The 17,102-nt window shown below is 38.7% G+C and overlaps 1 long non-coding RNA gene across 1 annotated transcript in view; it reads right to left on the minus strand.

The window, feature by feature from the left end:
• Positions 1-13,912: 13,912 nt before the first annotated feature.
• Positions 13,913-17,102, minus strand: part of LOC309843068 — a 135,722-nt gene continuing 132,532 nt past the window's right edge. The window contains exons 3-4 of the long non-coding RNA XR_014299928.1: positions 15,851-15,985; positions 13,913-14,261 (exon numbers count right to left, since the gene is read on the minus strand). This is a non-coding gene — a long non-coding RNA (uncharacterized lncRNA). The remainder of the gene's footprint in view (positions 14,262-15,850; positions 15,986-17,102) is intronic.

Here is a 17,102-nt window from a genome sequence, read left to right on the forward strand (position 1 = left end):
AGCAAGTTTGTTATAATAATTGAACAGCAGAGAGTTCTGAGGCTAGGAAAACAACGATGTTCTAAACTTCAGCATTTCTTATTAAGGACACATCCAGGTACTCGGCCAACCAAATGGACAGAAGTTCAAATCAAAGTCTTCTTCTGAAAGTTACAAAACCAAACTGAGGCACACATATGACCAGAGGGCCACTCACCTAAGCCATGTGTAAAAATGGACCTGATGTCTTCAACTCAGCCCCATAGAACTTGGCTGCTATGGGTTTCACTTGGATAATGTCTAAATCACTCATTGAGATTTTAATGTCCCATTTGGGCAAACTCATGGGATAAGGCCAGGAACTACACAGGGATGTATAGTGTTAGTTCAGAGAAAAGATAAATGTCAGCATGTAAATAAGAAAGCAGAGAATGGCAAAGAAAAACATTTTTATTTCCTCTGGGATGTAGGGAAGCTTGTTGCAAAATGAATCTGAAGTCATATGTGGCAATAAAACAAAAAACAACAACAAAACCCCCCAAATTTTGCCTTATGCCATTACTACCCCACAACCACCTTAGTTTTGTTTTGTTTTGTTTTTTTGTTTTGTTTTTTTGTTTTGTTTTTTTGTTTTGTTTTTAGTTTCTCCTAAGCCACTTAAGTGAGTGGGTGAATCTGGTGAATATATCTAAGACATTATTAACTTAGGACTTTCCAATAAAGGCCTGTGTCCTATGTAGGCTTTTTCATCTGAACCAAGTTTTACTCTGCTTCCCCTGTGAATCTTCTCTCTGCCTTTGTTACTCAACCGAACCTGAACCCTTATTGGAAGACTCCCTTTTCTCTAGAAGATACTACTCCTCCCAATGCACAAGTACCAGGGCTGGGTGGGGAGCAGTATTCTCTAAGCTCCCCTTTGCAACTTCCAAACTAGTCCATTACTCCTATGGTCTCATGTTTGTTTTTTCATGGGTTTTTGGAGAAAGTCTTCATCCTAATCTATCACTGATCTATGTCATCATCCATCTATTTTCTTCACTGTCATCTACCAATTTCACCTAAGACAGGCACCTGGGTAACAATGTTTCCCCCTTGCCTGCTAAAATCATACTGCCTAGTATCAGAAACAATATGAATGAATCCATCAATATCTTAGCCTCAAAATTCTTTGATCTTCACCCCATCTCCACTAAACTTTAGCAAACTATTGGACTGATTCATGCCTACACACACACACTTTTTTCTTTAAGATTTATTTGAGAGAGAGAACGAGACAGAGCACAAGCAGAGGGAACTGCAGGCTCCCTGCCAAGCAAGGAGATGGATGCAGGACTCCATCCCAGGACTCCGGGATCATGACCTGAACTGAAGGCAGATGCTTAACCGACTGAGCCACCCAGGTGTCCCATATATATATAATTTTAAATATTTTATCTATTTATTTGACAGAGAGAGACAGCAAGAGAGGGAACACAAGATGGGGGTGTGTATGAGAGGGAGTAGCAGGCTTCCTGCTGAGCAGAGAGCCTAATAAGGGGCTCCATCCCAGGACCCTGGGATCATGACCTTAGCCAAAGGCAGATGCTTAATGACTGAGTCACCCAGGTGCCCCAAAAGTGCCTTTTTCTAAGTAAAAAAATGAGAGAAAAAAAATGAGAGAATATTGACAATTCCACATGGTTTGATCTAATATTTCTTTTTTAAAAAGATTTTTATTTATTTATTTGAGAGAGAGAGTGCATGCACATGAGCTGGGGCTCAGGGGAAGAGAGGAAGAGGGAGAAGCAGGATCCCCACCTATCAGGGAACAGGATGAAGGACTTGATCTCCTATTACTTCTAAGGCCCAATCCAGAACTAATAATGGCATAGAACAACCTCATATATGAAATCTTAAAATCCAAAAACCTATTCTGACCACAATGTCTTAACTTCTGAGTTGTTCACTTCCTAACCCACTAAACTGGCTTTGCAATTTTATGATGACCTCTCATTACTCGATAGCCTCTATTACCCAGCCCATTCTCTTTTTTTCTGTACACCCTGATATGGTGTGTCACTTCAAGTATCCCCTTGACAACCCCTTCCATTCCCTCATCTACTTCTACTTATCTTGTTACCATACCTGCCCTGAAAGCCCCTAGCTTTGCATTAAGCATATTGTCTGTGTGCTAGGGGCATTCATTTATCCATTCAACAAAAAAAATTTTTTAAGTATCTACACAGTGTCCCAAGTACTGTGTTAGATGCCAAAGATACAATGAGTGGACAAATCAGGTAATTGTTTCTGCTCTTAAGGAGTTTATAGCCAGCTGGCAATAAACAAGCAAGCAGGCAAGTAACAATGCACAATATGTAGGTGCTGTTTTGGGGGAAGCATCTATTTTAAGAGCCTATAGTTTGGTAGTCAGTCCACATGTGATGTCTGCCAAAGGAAGTGATATTTAATGTCATAATGTCTGGCTAAAAACTAAGAGAAGGAAAAGAAACAAAATGATCCTAAACAAACTTCCATTTCTCCAAATATTACTGCATCTTTCCCGTTGGTCAAAATCTATTGCCAGATGGAAGCTGGAGTGACTCTGGAATCAAGTTCTTTTCATTCACTCGATGATAATCCAATCAGCAACATCAGAAAAAGAATGAGAAAGAAAATATAAACACCATGTTTTTAAAATTATACTTTAGCTACCTGCATGTGAACCCAATGAATTCTACATGCTCCCAGATAATCCTACATGGTTTCAGACTTTTAAGGAAATATCAAAGTCTTTCCAAAGAACGTGCTGTCTAACAATGTTCATTAAAACAGAAGACAAATCAGTGAGACAGTGCTCAAGAAAGCTTACAGTAAAATTTCACCAAAATGGTCAAAGATGACAATCCTAATAAGAACTAAATAATGAGGGCAGGAAATTCATTGAATTAGGAAGCCTAAGCAGTGCATAGTTATTGTAATTGAGAAAAATCTATTTAACCCATTTCTGGGCACCCAATGTGAGAAGGGAAACATGTTAAATTGTTCTTCTTAGCCTATTTAATTGTTAGTAGAGATAAATCTTTTCCTAAATATCAGAAGTAATCCCAAATCCATTAGAAAAACAACAACAACAACAAAACATATGTGATGAGCTGCAGAATGGATAGCACAATGCATACTATAGAGGGCAGAGCAAGCTTGTGCATGATTCCAGCAGGAACAGAACTGGAGCTAAGCCTACTCGTAGGGTTTAGCCATGAGACCCAGAGCAATACTTCAAGGAACCAGACAACCAGTCTACTTAGAGGAAGCCTTACTCAATATCTGGGGGTTGGAAAGCAGAATACTACCATGACCATGATTATCCCACTGACTTGGGAGTGTGGAAGAGGTGTTGGTAGAGGGAGTTGTGAGCAGGGTTTCAGGGCTTTGAGCACAAAAATAGAAAGGTATTACATTATCACCATCATCATTTGCTCTGTTACCTGATACTGATAACAGCCATCACTTACTGGATTTTACCAAGTGCTAGGCACTAAGTGATTTCCATACTCACAACCTGGCCCTCCCCTAATATTTGAGAGGCCTGGGGACAAAAGTACAAACAAGGGACCCACCTAAAATATGTCTAAATATGCAAACATTATAAATCTGACTAACGAACTATTCAAAATGGTTTTTTTTTTTTTTTTTTTTTTTTACCTCCTATCTTCACAAATATACCTTCATTATGACTTGGAAAGCCAGATTCAAATTTAAAATTTTTGGACTCCTCTATGGGTCGCTTGGGTGGCTCAGTCAGTTAAGTGTTCAACTCTTGATGTCAGCTCAGGTCTTGATCGCATGATCATGAGTTCAAGCCACATGTTGGGGTTTGAAAAAACAAAAATAAATAAAGTAGGGCACCTGGGTGGCTCAGTGGGTTAAGCCACTGCCTTCGGCTCAGGTCATGATCTCAGGGTCCTGGGATCGAGTCCCGCATCGGGCTCTCTGCTCCACTCCTCTCCTCCTCTCCTCCTCTCCACTCCTGCTTCCTCCTCTCTCTCTCTGCCTGCCTCTCTGCCTACTTGTAATCTCTCTCTGTCAAATAAAAAAATAAAAATCTTTAAAAAAAAAAAAAATAAATAAATAAATAAAGTAAAATCCTTGGATGCCCCCCCCAATGTCATGCTGGAATATGGCAGGTCAGGAAGAGATGGGCCATGGAGCACCCTTTTTTTCCTACTCTTCCCACCTCCAATCCTCACCATGAGGGACCTCATGTTCATGGGTGTGGCCCCTTCAAGCCCATGTACAATATCAACAGCAGCCCTTTGCCCATTTCTCTAGCCTGGAAATGCACACACTTCTGACATAATCTGCTCTAGGGAGAACTGACCCTGGTACCCAAATCAGTTCTGGGCCATATAGATTATGGAAGGAGGATCATTAACTAATCAGGGAATTTCCAGTTTCAGGCATGAGTGGATGAGTGGTGTGTTCTAAAAGTGGAGAAGAGGGTCATCCACTTGAAGGGTACAATTCCTTAGCCCTCTGGACTCCTTGCCCCATAGAAAGGGCCAGTTACATAATTATGGGAACCTAGCACAAAATGAAAATGCAGGACTCCTTGTTCAAGCAGCAGTAACTAATGTTATTAAAGCTACCAAAATGAAAAGCTTTTTCCTTTCTTTCATAGTCTTTCTCAGCTTGTCCTGGTGTTTTAGTTATTTAAAGTTGTTCTAAATAAAAATAAATTATAATCTTAAAGTGCTTATATGACTTTAATATTCATCTTTCTATGTACAATGGGAGTCCTAAATGCAAACATAAGAATACCTAGCTTGTATGAAAAACACACACAATCTGTATTTTGTAGCTTGTACATGCATGCGTATTTTATTCTTGCCAGAATGGTGAAAACAGTGCACAAAACCAACTCAAGTTTTGTTTTTTGGTTTTTGTTTTTTTTTTTAATTTCACATCTTATTACATGTGCTTTACCTTTAACTTCCTTGTAAGAAGAAGGAACTATGGGTGGCCCTATTTTTCCCTTTCCTTCTATACCATCATTTTCAACATAAGTAGTTAGCTAACAAAGGGAAGTAAAAACAAAAAAAAATACAATACAATTTCTTCATTGTTTGTATTTCTTAGATTATCGTTGCCTTTTTTCTTGTTCAAAGAAAGTTCTGGGTTGAACTGAAAGCTCAGCCTCTCAGAGCTGTCAGGGAGACACCTACTCGATTGTAGACATAACATGTTCACCTGGTACTCACTTTGAGTCTCATTGAACTCCAGTGCATTGTGGGTCCACTCAGAATTCTGTGTTTGTGGGATATCATGAATGCTTTATGCAAACCGGGTTGCAAGGAATGGTACATGCTCATAGTGCATGTATTTCCTCTACTTAAATGCATGGCTTCATTTACAAAACACAAGCTCAAAGACAAAATTAATGAGAATTTCAAGACAATGACAGCAAAGCATTAAACCAAGCACAGGACATTTCTGAGTAGAGGGCCATTTGTGACTACACAGATCAGGCCTGTGAAGCCAAACCTGGAGGAGATACGATTATCAAAGAGCCAGAGCAGGGAACTCTATAGGGAAAAAATGTCACATTGAAAGGTTATAGGTGGTTTAGTCAGCTAGACACCTGACTCTTGATTTTGGCTCAGGTCATGATCTCAGGATGGTGATATGGGGCTCTGTACTGGGCATGCTTAAGATTCTCTCTCTCCCTTTTCCTCTGCCCCTCTACTCCCACACTACTAATACTCTCTCTCTTTCTCTCAAAAGAAAGAAAGAAAGAAAGAAAGAAAGAAAGAAAGAAAGAAAGAAAGAAAGAAAGAAAGAAAGAAAGAAAGAAAGAAAGATAGTTATATAGATGGGCAACTAAGGCTTGGAGTTCAGTAAGCTGCCTGAAACAATTGGTTTTGAAATCTGGACACCAGCCTCTTCAATCAGTTTACCTTTACCCTCCTGAAACAGACACTTAGTTGTGTGAACTGGATCAACACTATACAAGCCTCATATTTTCAGATATTCTTTTCCCCATAGCCAAGAACTTCCAGGTTGATTCATTGGCAGACTGGCCCCAGCAACATAGTGGCAATGATACTATTGTTATGCATAAAGCATTAGCTTGATGAAGAGAGAGGAGGCAAGTGACTTTCCTTAGTAGTAATAAATAATTAGAACACACGATAATAAGAATAACAAGAATACTTCTTGTTATTTAGTAGTAATAATGAGAAGAGCAAACATTTACCATGTGCCAGGTACTGTTCTAAGAGCTTCTGCTCTGTTATCGCATTGTCTTCCCAGAAAGTTTATGAGGTTGGTAATATTATTATCCACATTTTACAAATGAGGACGCAGAGGCAGAGTGGTCCAACAAATTGAGTATGGTCACACAGATAGTGACAAAGTCAGCATTTTGAACTCAGGCAGTTCTGATATTTTGAATCATCCTTATTGTTTCATAGATCCATCTTTACATTAGTCAGGTCTGTTTGCAGACAGTGGAACTAAACCAACTGACCCAAGATGATTAGTAACGTTTCTAGAATAATAGTACAAGGAACTATTTTGTCTGACATAACTAAAATCTCATGTTAACCAGTTTTTCATGCATTTTTTTTCAGAAAATAATTTTTAAATGTTCCCCTTATAGACCTAATTTTTTAATCATGTAACCAAGGCTCTATATGGAAACACATTTTATTTTTAATTCAATGTCCTGTATACCTTCCTTATCTAAACTTATATTATATCCAGGAACCAGGAAATAGGAGGAAAACTCTGCAGGCTCATAGAACTATTACAAGAAACTGTTCTCAACACAGCTATTAACTCTAGAATTGAGTGTCTTTCAAATTTGCTCCTTACCGTACAGGATTGATTGATCCATTCAATTTCCACAACTGGGAATAAGGGTATGCTCTAGACCTAATTTTCTATGTGCTGTGAGCAATCCCACTGACCGGTAACAGCAACAACAAAATGCAAACTACTAAATTAAAAATATATGGAACACTATTTTTACTTTTAAAACTAACAAGATGTTTTTAAATGTTAATATTTATAAAATGCAATGAGGTGTATACTCTCAGATACTACCTTGTGAATTATAAATTATACCTGGGCACTGTCTTTCTAGAAAGCAACTGGCAATACCAAAGGTCACAAATATCTTCACCTCCTGACACATCAGTTTATGTCCAGGTATCTGTCATGAGGAAATAACTAAAAGTGCCAATAAAGATATTTATAGCAGCATTACCTGAATGATACCCAAACTGGAAATCAATTTCAATGTCTAACAATAATAGTAAAGTATGATGTATTCATGTGGTGAAATTGTATTCAATCATTTTAAATGGGATTTATAAAATATTTTGACATAAGAAAATGAATGTCAATTTAAATATATGTATATAACCACTCACTAGTTATGGAATATTAGGCATGTTACTTATTTCTCTGTACTATAGCTTCTTTTTTTTTGGTAATATTCTTTTTTTTTAATTTTTTATTTTTTATAAACATGTATTTTTATCCCCAGGGGTACAGGTCTGTGGATCAGCACTCACCAAAGCACATACTCTCCCCAATGTCCATAACCCCACTCCCCCTTCTCCCAACCCCTCTCCCCACAGCAACCCTCAGTTTGTTTTGTAAGATTAAGAGTCCCTTATGGTTTGTCTCCCTCCCAATCCCATCTTGTTTCATTGATTCTTCTCCTACCCACTTAAGCCCCCATGTTGCATCACCACTTCTTCATATCAGGGAGATCATATGATAGTTGTCTTTTTCTGCTTGACTTATTTCGCTAAGCATGATACGCTCTAGTTCCATCCATGTTGTCGCAAATGGCAAGATTTCATTTCTTTTGATGGCTGCATAGTATTCCATTGTGTATATAAACCACATCTTCCTTATCCATTCATCTGTTGATGGACATCTAGGTTCTTTCCATAGTTTGGCTATTGTGGACATTTCTGCTCTAAACATTAGGGTGCACGTGCCCCTTTGGATCACTACGTTTGTATCGTTAGGGTAAATACCCAGTAGTGCAATTGCTGGGTCATAGGGCAGTTCTATTGTCAACATTTTGAGGAACCTCCATGCTGTTTTCCAGAGTGGCTGCACCAGCTTGCATTCCCACCAACAGTGTTGGAGGGTTCCCCTTTCTCCGCATCCTTGCCAGCATCTGTCATTTCCTGACTTGTTGATTTTAGCCATTCTGACTGGTGTGAGGTGATATCTCATTGTGGTTTTGATTTGTATTTCCCTGATGCCGAGTGATATGGAGCACTTTTTCATGTGTCTCTTGGCCATCTGGATGTCTTCTTTGCAGAAATGTCTGTTCATGTCCTCTGCCCATTTCTTGATTGGATTATTTGTTCTTTGGGTGTTGAGTTTGCTAAGTTCTTTATAGATTCTGGACACTAGTCCTTTATCTGATATGTCGTTTGCAAATATCTTCTCCCATTCTGTCAGTTGTCTTTTGATTTTGTTAACTGTTTCCTTTGCTGTGCAAAAGCTTTTGATCTTGATGAAATCCCAATAGCTCATTTTTGCCCTTGCTTCCCTTGCATTTGGCGATGTTCCTAGGAAGATGTTGCTGCGGTTGAGGTCGAAGAGGTTGCTGCCTGTGTTCTCCTCAAGGATTTTGATGGATTCCTTTCTTACATTGAGGTCCTTCATCCATTTTGAGTCTATTTTTGTGTGTGGTGTAAGGAAATGGTCCAATTTCATTTTTCTGCATGTGACTGTCCAATTTTCCCAACACCATTTATTGAAGAGGCTGTCTTTTTTCCATTGGACATTCTTTCCTGCTTTGTCAAAGATTAGTTGACCATAGAGTTGAGAGTCTATTTCTGGGCTTTCTATTCTGTTCCATTGATCTATGTGTCTGTTTTTGTGCCAGTACCATGCTGTCTTGATGATGACAGCTTTGTAATAGAGCTTGAAGTCCAGACTTGTGATGCCACCAATGTTGGCTTTCTTTTTCAATATTCCTTTGGCTATTCGAGGTCTTTTCTGGTTCCATATAAATTTTAGAATTATTTGTTCCATTTCTTTGAAAAAGATGGATGGTACTTTGATAGGAATTGCATTAAATGTGTAGATTGCTTTAGGTAGCATAGACATTTTTCACAATATTTATTCTTCCAATCCAGGAGCATGGAACATTTTTCCATTTCTTTGTGACTTCCTCAATTTCTTTCATGAGTACTTTATAGTTTTCTGAGTATAGATTCTGTGCCTCTTTGGTTAGGTTTATTCCCAGGTATCTTATGGTTTGGGGTGCAATTGTAAATGGGATTGACTCCTTAATTTCTCTTTCTTCTGTCTTGCTGTTGGTGTAGAGAAATGCAATTGATTTCTGTGCATTGATTTTATATCCTGACACTTTACTGAATTCCTGTACAAGTTCTAACAGATTTGGAGTGGAGTCTTTTGGGTTTTCCACATATAGTATCATATCATCTGCAAAGAGTGATAATTTGACTTCTTGTTTGCCGATTTGGATGCCTTTAATTTCCTTTTGTTGTCTGATTGCTGAGGCTAGGACTTCTAGTACTATGTTGAATAGCAGTGGTGATAATGGACATCCCTGCCATGTTCCTGACCTTAGCGGAAAAGCTTTCAGTTTTTCTCCATTGAGAACGATATTTGCGGTGGGTTTTTAATAGATGGCTTTGATGATATTGAGGTATGTGCCCTCTATCCCTACACTTTGAAGAGTTTTGATCAGGATGGGATGCTGTACTTTGTCAAATGCTTTTTCAGCATCTATTGAGAGTATCATATGGTTCTTGTTCTTACTTTTATTGATGTGTTGTATCACATTGACTGATTTGCGGATGTTGAACCAACCTTGCAGCCCTGGAATAAATCCCACTTGGTCGTGGTGAATAATCTTTTTAATGTACTGTTGAATCCTATTGGCTAGTATTTTGTTGAGTATTTTCGCATCTGTGTTCATCAAGGATATCGGTCTATAGCTCTCTTTTTTGGTGGGATCCTTGTCTGGTTTTGGGATCAAGGTGATGCTGGCCTCCTAAAATGAGTTTGGAAGTTTTCCTTCCATTGCTATTTTTTGGAACAGTTTCAGGAGAATAGGAATTAGTTCTTCTTTAACTGTTTGGTAGAATTCCCCCGGAAAGCTCTCTGGCCCTGGGCTTTTGTTTGTTTGGAGATTTTTAATGACTGTTTCAATCTCCTTACTGGTTATGGGTCTGTTCAGGCTTTCTACTTCTTCCTGATTCAGTTGTGGTAGTTTATATGTTTCTAGGAATGTATCCATATCTTCCAGATTGTCAAATTTGTTGGCGTAGAGTTGCTCATAGTATGTTCTTATAATAGTTTGTATTTCTTTGGTGTTAGTTGTGATCTCTCCTCTTTCATTCATGATTTTATTTATTTGGGTCCTTTCTCTTTTCTTTTTGATAAGTCGGGCCAGGGGTTTATCAATTTTATTAATTCTTTCAAAGAACCAGCTCCTAGTTTTGTTGATTTGCTCTATTGTCTTTTTGGTCTATTTCACTGATTTCTGCTCCGATCTTTATGATTTCTCTTCTCCTGCTGGGCTTAGGGTTTATTTCTTGTTCTTTCTCCAGCTCCTTTAGGTGTAGGGTTAGGTTGTGTACCTGAGACCTTTCTTGTTTCTTGAGGAAGGCTTGTACCGCTATATATTTTCCTCTTAGGACTGCCTTTGTTGTGTCCCACAGATTTTGAACCGTTGTATTTTTTTTTAAAGATTTTATTTATTTATTTGACAGAGAGAAATCACAAGTAGACGAAGAGGCAGGCAGAGAGAGAGAGGGAAGCAGGCTCCCTGCTGAGCAGAGAGCCCGATGCGGAACTTGATCCCAGGACCCCGAGATCATGACCCGAGCCCAAGGCAGCCCCTTAATCCACTGAGCCACCCAGGCGCCCCTGAACCGTTGTATTTTCATTATCATTTGTTTCCATGATTTTTTTCAATTCTTCTTTAATTTCCCAGTTGACCCATTCATTCTTTAGAAGGATGCTGTTTAGTCTCCATGTATTTGGGTTCTTTCCAAACTTCCTCTTGTGGTGAGTTCTAGCTTCAGAGCATTGTGGTTTGAAAATATGCAGGGAATGATCCCAATCTTTTGATACCGGTTGAGTTCTGATTTAGGACCGAGGATGTGATCTATTCTGGAGAATGTTCCATGTGCACTAGAGAAGAATGTGTATTCTGTTGCTTTGGGATGAAATGTTCTGAATATATCTGTGATGTCCATCTGGTCCAGTGTGTCGTTTAAGGCCTTTATTTCCTTGCTGACCTTTTGCTTGGATGATCTGTCCATTTCAGTGAGGGGAGTGTTAAAGTCCCCTACTATTATTGTATTATTGTTGATGTGTTTCTTTGATTTTGTTATTAATTGGTTTATATAGTTGGCTGCTCCCATCTTGGGGGCATAGATATTTAAGATTGTTAGATCTTCTTGTTGGAGAGACCCTTTGAGTATGACATAGTGTCCTTCCTCATCTCTTATTATAGTCTTTGGCTTAAAATCTAATTGATCTGATATAAGGATTGCCACTCCTGCTTTCTTCTGATGTCCATTAACATGGTAAATTCTTTTCCACCCCCTCACTTTAAATCTGGAGGTGTCTTCAGGCTTAAAATGTGTTTCTTGGATGCAGCATATAGATGGGTTTTATTTTTTTATCCATTCTGATACCCTGTGTCTTTTGATTGGGGCATTTAGCCCATTAACATTCGGGGTAACTATTGAGAGATAGGAATTTAGTGCCATTGTATTGCCTGTAAGGTGACTGTTACTATATATTGTCTCTATTCCTTACTGATCTACCTCTTGTAGGCTCTCTCTTTGCTTAGAGGACCCCTTTCAAGATTTCCTGTAGAGCTGGTTTGGTGTTTGCAAATTCTTTCAGTTTTTGTTTGTCCTGGAAGCTTTTAATCTCTCCTTCTATTTTCAATGATAGCCTAGCTGGATATAGTATTCTGGGCTGCATGTTTTTCTCATTTAGTGCTCTGAAAATATCATGCCAGCTCTTTCTGGCCTGCCAGGTCTCTGTGGATAAGTCAGCTGCCAATCTAATATTTTTACCATTGTATGTTACAGACTTCTTTTCCCAGGCTGCTTTCAGGACTCTCTCTTTGTCACTGAGACTTGTAAATTTTACTATTAGGTGATGGGGTGTGGGCCTATTCTTATTGATTTTGAGGGGCGTTCTCTGAACCTCCTGAATTTTGATGCTCATTCCCTTTGCCATATTGGGGAAATTCTCCCCAATAATTCTCTCCAGTATACCTTCTGCTCCCCTCTCTCTTTCTTCTTCTTCTGGAATCCCAATTATTCTAATGTTGTTTCGTCTTATGGTGTCACTTATCTCTCGAAGTCTCCCCTCGTGGTCCGTCCAGTAGCTGTTTGTCCCTCTTTTGCTCAGCTTCTTTATTCTCTATCATTTGGTCTTCTATATCACTAATTCTTTCTTCTGCCTCATTTATCCTAGCAGTGAGAGCCTCCATTTTTTATTGCACCTCATTAATAGCTTTTTTGATTTCAACTTGGTTAGATTTTAGTTCTTTTATTTCTCCAGAAAGGGCTTTTATATCTCCTGAGAGGGTTTCTCTCATATCTTCCATGCCTTTTTCGAGCCCGCCTAGAACCTTGAGAATTGTCATTCTGAACTCTAGATCTGACATATTACCAATATCTGTATTGATTAGGGCCCTAGCCTTCGGTACTGCCTCTTATTCTTTTTTTTGTGGTGAATTTTTCCGCCTTGTCATTTTGTCCAGATAAGAATATATGAAGGAGCAAGTAAAATACTAAAAGGGTGGCAACAACCCCAGGACAATATGCTTTAACCAAATCAGAAGAAATCCCAAATCGTGCGGAGGGAGAAAGGGGATAAAAAGAGGTTCAAAAAGAAAGAAAGAAAAAAAAAAGAAAAGAATTTAAAAAAAGAAAACGAATAAAGAAAAATATAAAAATGAAAAAATATATATATTAGATAAAGTAGTTAAAAAACGTTAAAAAAGAAAAGGGTAAAAGTTAAAAATATTTTAGCAGAAGAAGAAAAAAAATGAAAAAGAAAAAAATTACATTAACTGCAAGACTAAAAAAATCACAGGGAAAAAAAAATAAAAAGAAAATCACAGGGAGAAAACCATGAATTCTGTGCTTTGCTTTCTCCTCCTCTGGAATTCTGCTGCTCTCCTTGGTATTGAAACCGCACTCCTTGGTAGGTGAACTTGGTCTTGGCTGGATTTCTTGTTGATCTTCTGGGGGAGGGACCTGGTGTAGTGATTCTCAAGTGTCTTTGCCCCAGGCAGACTTGCACCGCCCTTACCAGGGGCGGGGCTGAGTAATCTGATCGGGTTTGCTTTCAGGAGCTTTTGTTCCCTGAGTGCTTTCCATAGAGTTCTGGAGGATGGGAATACAAATGGCGGCCTCCTGGTCTCCGGCCCGGAGGAGCCAAGAGCCCGGGGCCCCACTACTCAGTGCGCCCTCAGAGAACTGCGCCCAGTTACTCCCATCTGCCTGACCTCCGGCCGCACTCTGAGCTCACCGAGCCTGCGACCGGTTCAAGGTAATCCCGAGCTGCGAGCTTATTGTCAGCTCTGTCTCTGTAGCCAGCTTTCCCGTTCCAATACCGCATGCTCTGCGACACTCAGATACCCCTGATCCTTCTGTGACCCTGCGGGACCTGAGGCCACGCTGACCCCGCATGGGCTTTGCCCCGGTTTAGCCTCTGGAGCTATGTCCCTCAGCGCAACAGACTTTTAAAAGTCCTGATTTTGTGCTCCGTTGCTCGCCACTTGTTGGGAGCCGGCCCCTCCCCCCGGGGTCTATCTTCCTGTCGCTTTGGATTCACTTCTCTGCCAGTCCTACCTTTCAGAAAGTGGTTGTTTTTCTGTTTCCAGAATTGCTCTTCTTCTTCTCTTCGATCTGCCGATGGATTTGCAGGTGTTTGCAATCTTTAGATAAGCTATCTAGCTGATCTCCTGCTAGCTGATGTAGTCTCAGCCTGCTACTTCTCTGCCATCTTGACTCCTCCTCCCTACTATAGCTTCTTTATCTGTAATGGAGATAATAAGTCCTATCACAGGATTGGTGATAGAAGATTAATTGAACAAACGCAAATAGAGTGGTTAGAGCAGGACCTGGCACAGAGGAATCACTAAGGCAATATTACCTCATTACTTCCTTCATCTTCATCCTTATTCCAAATACCACCAGCAGCTTTCACAGAGCTAGAACAAATAATCCTAAAATTTGTGTGGAACCTGAATGGCCAAAGCAATCCTGAAAAAAGAAAAGCAAAGCTGGAAGCATCATGACCCTAGACTTCAAGCTCTAATATAAAGCTGTAGCCATCAAGACAGTATGGTACTGTCACAAAAACAGACACATAGATCAATGAAACAGAATAGAAAACCCAAAATAATCTTTTGTAGAATGCTTATAGTATGTCCAGTTTTTAAATGTTTACAAAATTGAAAGTATAGTATAGTCTTAATAGTTTAACAAAAAAGGGTATATGTATTTATAAAATAGAAGGTGATTAAAATTTCCTTCTTTAAACCTTATAATTTTTTTCCAATTTTTAATAATAAATATTACTTACAATCTGAGCAAAGATTTTAGACATAAAAAAAATCTACACAGTACAAAAGCCAAAACATTGAGGGGAAAAAAACCAGAAGAGTGATCTTAGAAATTCAAAATGACAACAAAGAATAAGCACTAGGAAGACAGAACAGAACCAGAAATGAGAAAAATGGAGAATTTAAAACTCTGCCGCATAAGGACATCTCAGTAGCGCCTTCAGGGGCTACCGTGCCATGTTAAAGATACCTGGGTCACCACACACCTCTACGAAGATAAGCAAACTTCCAAGAATATTGTATTGGTCTCCAGAGGAGACTTCAAAGGTTGATTTAGAGAATGATGATCTCAAGTTTGCAGCTAAACAAATTCTAACATTAACTAGAAGATGCCACACAGAGGCAAGCCCAACCATTCAGAGAAGATGTCAAGGAAATGAGTTTTCTCCACTCCTTTGCCCCATTACTGATTACCATGTGAATTTATTTGATATTGCTTACTAAAAATAACTGAAAATATATCATTTCCCTCTGTAAAAATATGTGTGTACCTCAATAAAATCTGTCCCTTTTGACAAAGACTTATCCTAGCGCCGACTGGAGGACATTCATAAAGACTCTTGCCATATGCACTCACTCAGGTCCAATTATATTACCTAAACTATCTTCAACACATCCTACTCAATGTATTCTCTTTTAGAAAGACAGGCATGAAAATAGCTAAAACTAAGTTTTCGAGCTATATGAATTAGGCTTTAGTTATCTGGAAGTTTCAATGACATTATTCCTGATTGATTACAGATCATTAAGGTTATAATGTACCCTACAAATAAAAGCAAGGAATATCAGATTGGCTGGCACTGCCTATACCACAACCTAAAGCATCTGCCAACCAGGGTGTTTTCCATTCCAGACCTTAGGAAATCATTCCCCAGATAGTTTCAGAATCTGATTTGGATTGAAAAAGTTCCCAGCAAAACTAATTATGCATTGGTTCCTTAATCTGTATTGAATTTTGCACTTTATGAGTTATTATTCCTGCATTATCCTTCATCTGAAGTCAGACTGGTTCCAAGTTCTCTCAGGGACTTAACTTCCTGAGCAAGAAATGATTCAGTTGCCTTTCAGTAAATATTTGGATCAAATGGAGAGGGTTCTTGGCTACTCTAGTTTCATTATAAATCAAATGGAGAGGTGTTGCTTTGGAAATCATACAACCATGCCTTCAGAAAATGAAAGAGAAATGATTCAATATAAGACAAACCATATGACTTAAAATTACTGTACTGGTGGCATAATCCAGGTCAGTGTGATTTCAGGTCACATATATAATTCAACCAAGCTCAATGGTATCTGTTTCTTCAGTCTGTCTGTTGCAATATGGTTCCTTTATCTTCCACTTCTTACTCTCCATGAAGTGTCCTATAAATCATAGATTCAATGGCACACAAATAATAAAAATAGTATCATTTGGGATGCATCCTACAGAACTGGCTTCCCCTCCACAGGTTTGAACAATGTCTTCCTAAAGTGGCACAGAGCATTTGGTGGCTTTATAGCCAATTGCACAAGGCATGAAAACTGGAGAAGGCAGATACAAAATTGCTCATTTACTGCAGTTCAGAAGCTTATTTTGTTACCTAGAAAAACTCTCAATATCCCATTTATCTTTGTATACAAATGAATCCCCTCAAAAGTCTGCATTTAAAACTAGCCTGATTAGCCCTCCTGCCACTCCATAAACAGTTATTAAATAGAGTTATCTTAATAGATATATTTCTTGGGGAACCTAGGTGCCTTAGTCAGTTAAGCATCAGATTCTTGGTTTCTGCTCAGCTCATGATCTCAGGATTGAGAGATCAAGCCCCATGTGGGACTCCATGCTAGGGATGCAGCTTTGCTTAAAATACTCTCTCTCCCTCTTCCTCTGCCCCTCCTCACCAACTCATGCACCTTCTTTTTCTCTCTCTCTCAAAAAAAATTAGATAGAATTCTTAAATCGGGAGACCTAGCATTGTGCTAAATCCTTATCACCACGGGCTAGCTGGTAAGAAAGCCTAATGAGTCTTTGAATCAGAATCCTGAAAATGGTTTTAGATACTTTACAGTTTTAACAGTTCTCTGCTTGAAAAAGAAAAAAAAAAAAAGCCATCTAAAACTATTTAAATCATCAACTAAAAAAATAGGTCTAATGGAAAAAATCTATCATATTTTGATTAAATTCACTGACAATAAGTGATATAAATAACTCTCTGTAAAAAGTCAGAAAAAAAAAAGTCAGTGTTCCTCAGGAATTGTCTTTAATCATTTGGGAACTTTTAATTGATGCTTATTTTGACTAGTACCCAAGACGCAATCCTGATATGCAGAAATGATAAAGAAAATGGTCAATTCCTAGAAATGTTTCTTGCTCTACTCAATCAAAGAAAAAATTCTTTGTTCAAAAAGCATTTTTTAGACCTCATCTGGAATGCACTAGAAGATTGGTAAATTCAATGAACTGTTATTAGCTTGATGTACAAATGAATTCTTCCTTTTT

The sequence above is a fragment of the Mustela nivalis genome (genome assembly GCF_964662115.1).
Source record: "Mustela nivalis genome assembly, chromosome: 10".
NCBI lineage: Eukaryota > Metazoa > Chordata > Mammalia > Carnivora > Mustelidae > Mustela > Mustela nivalis.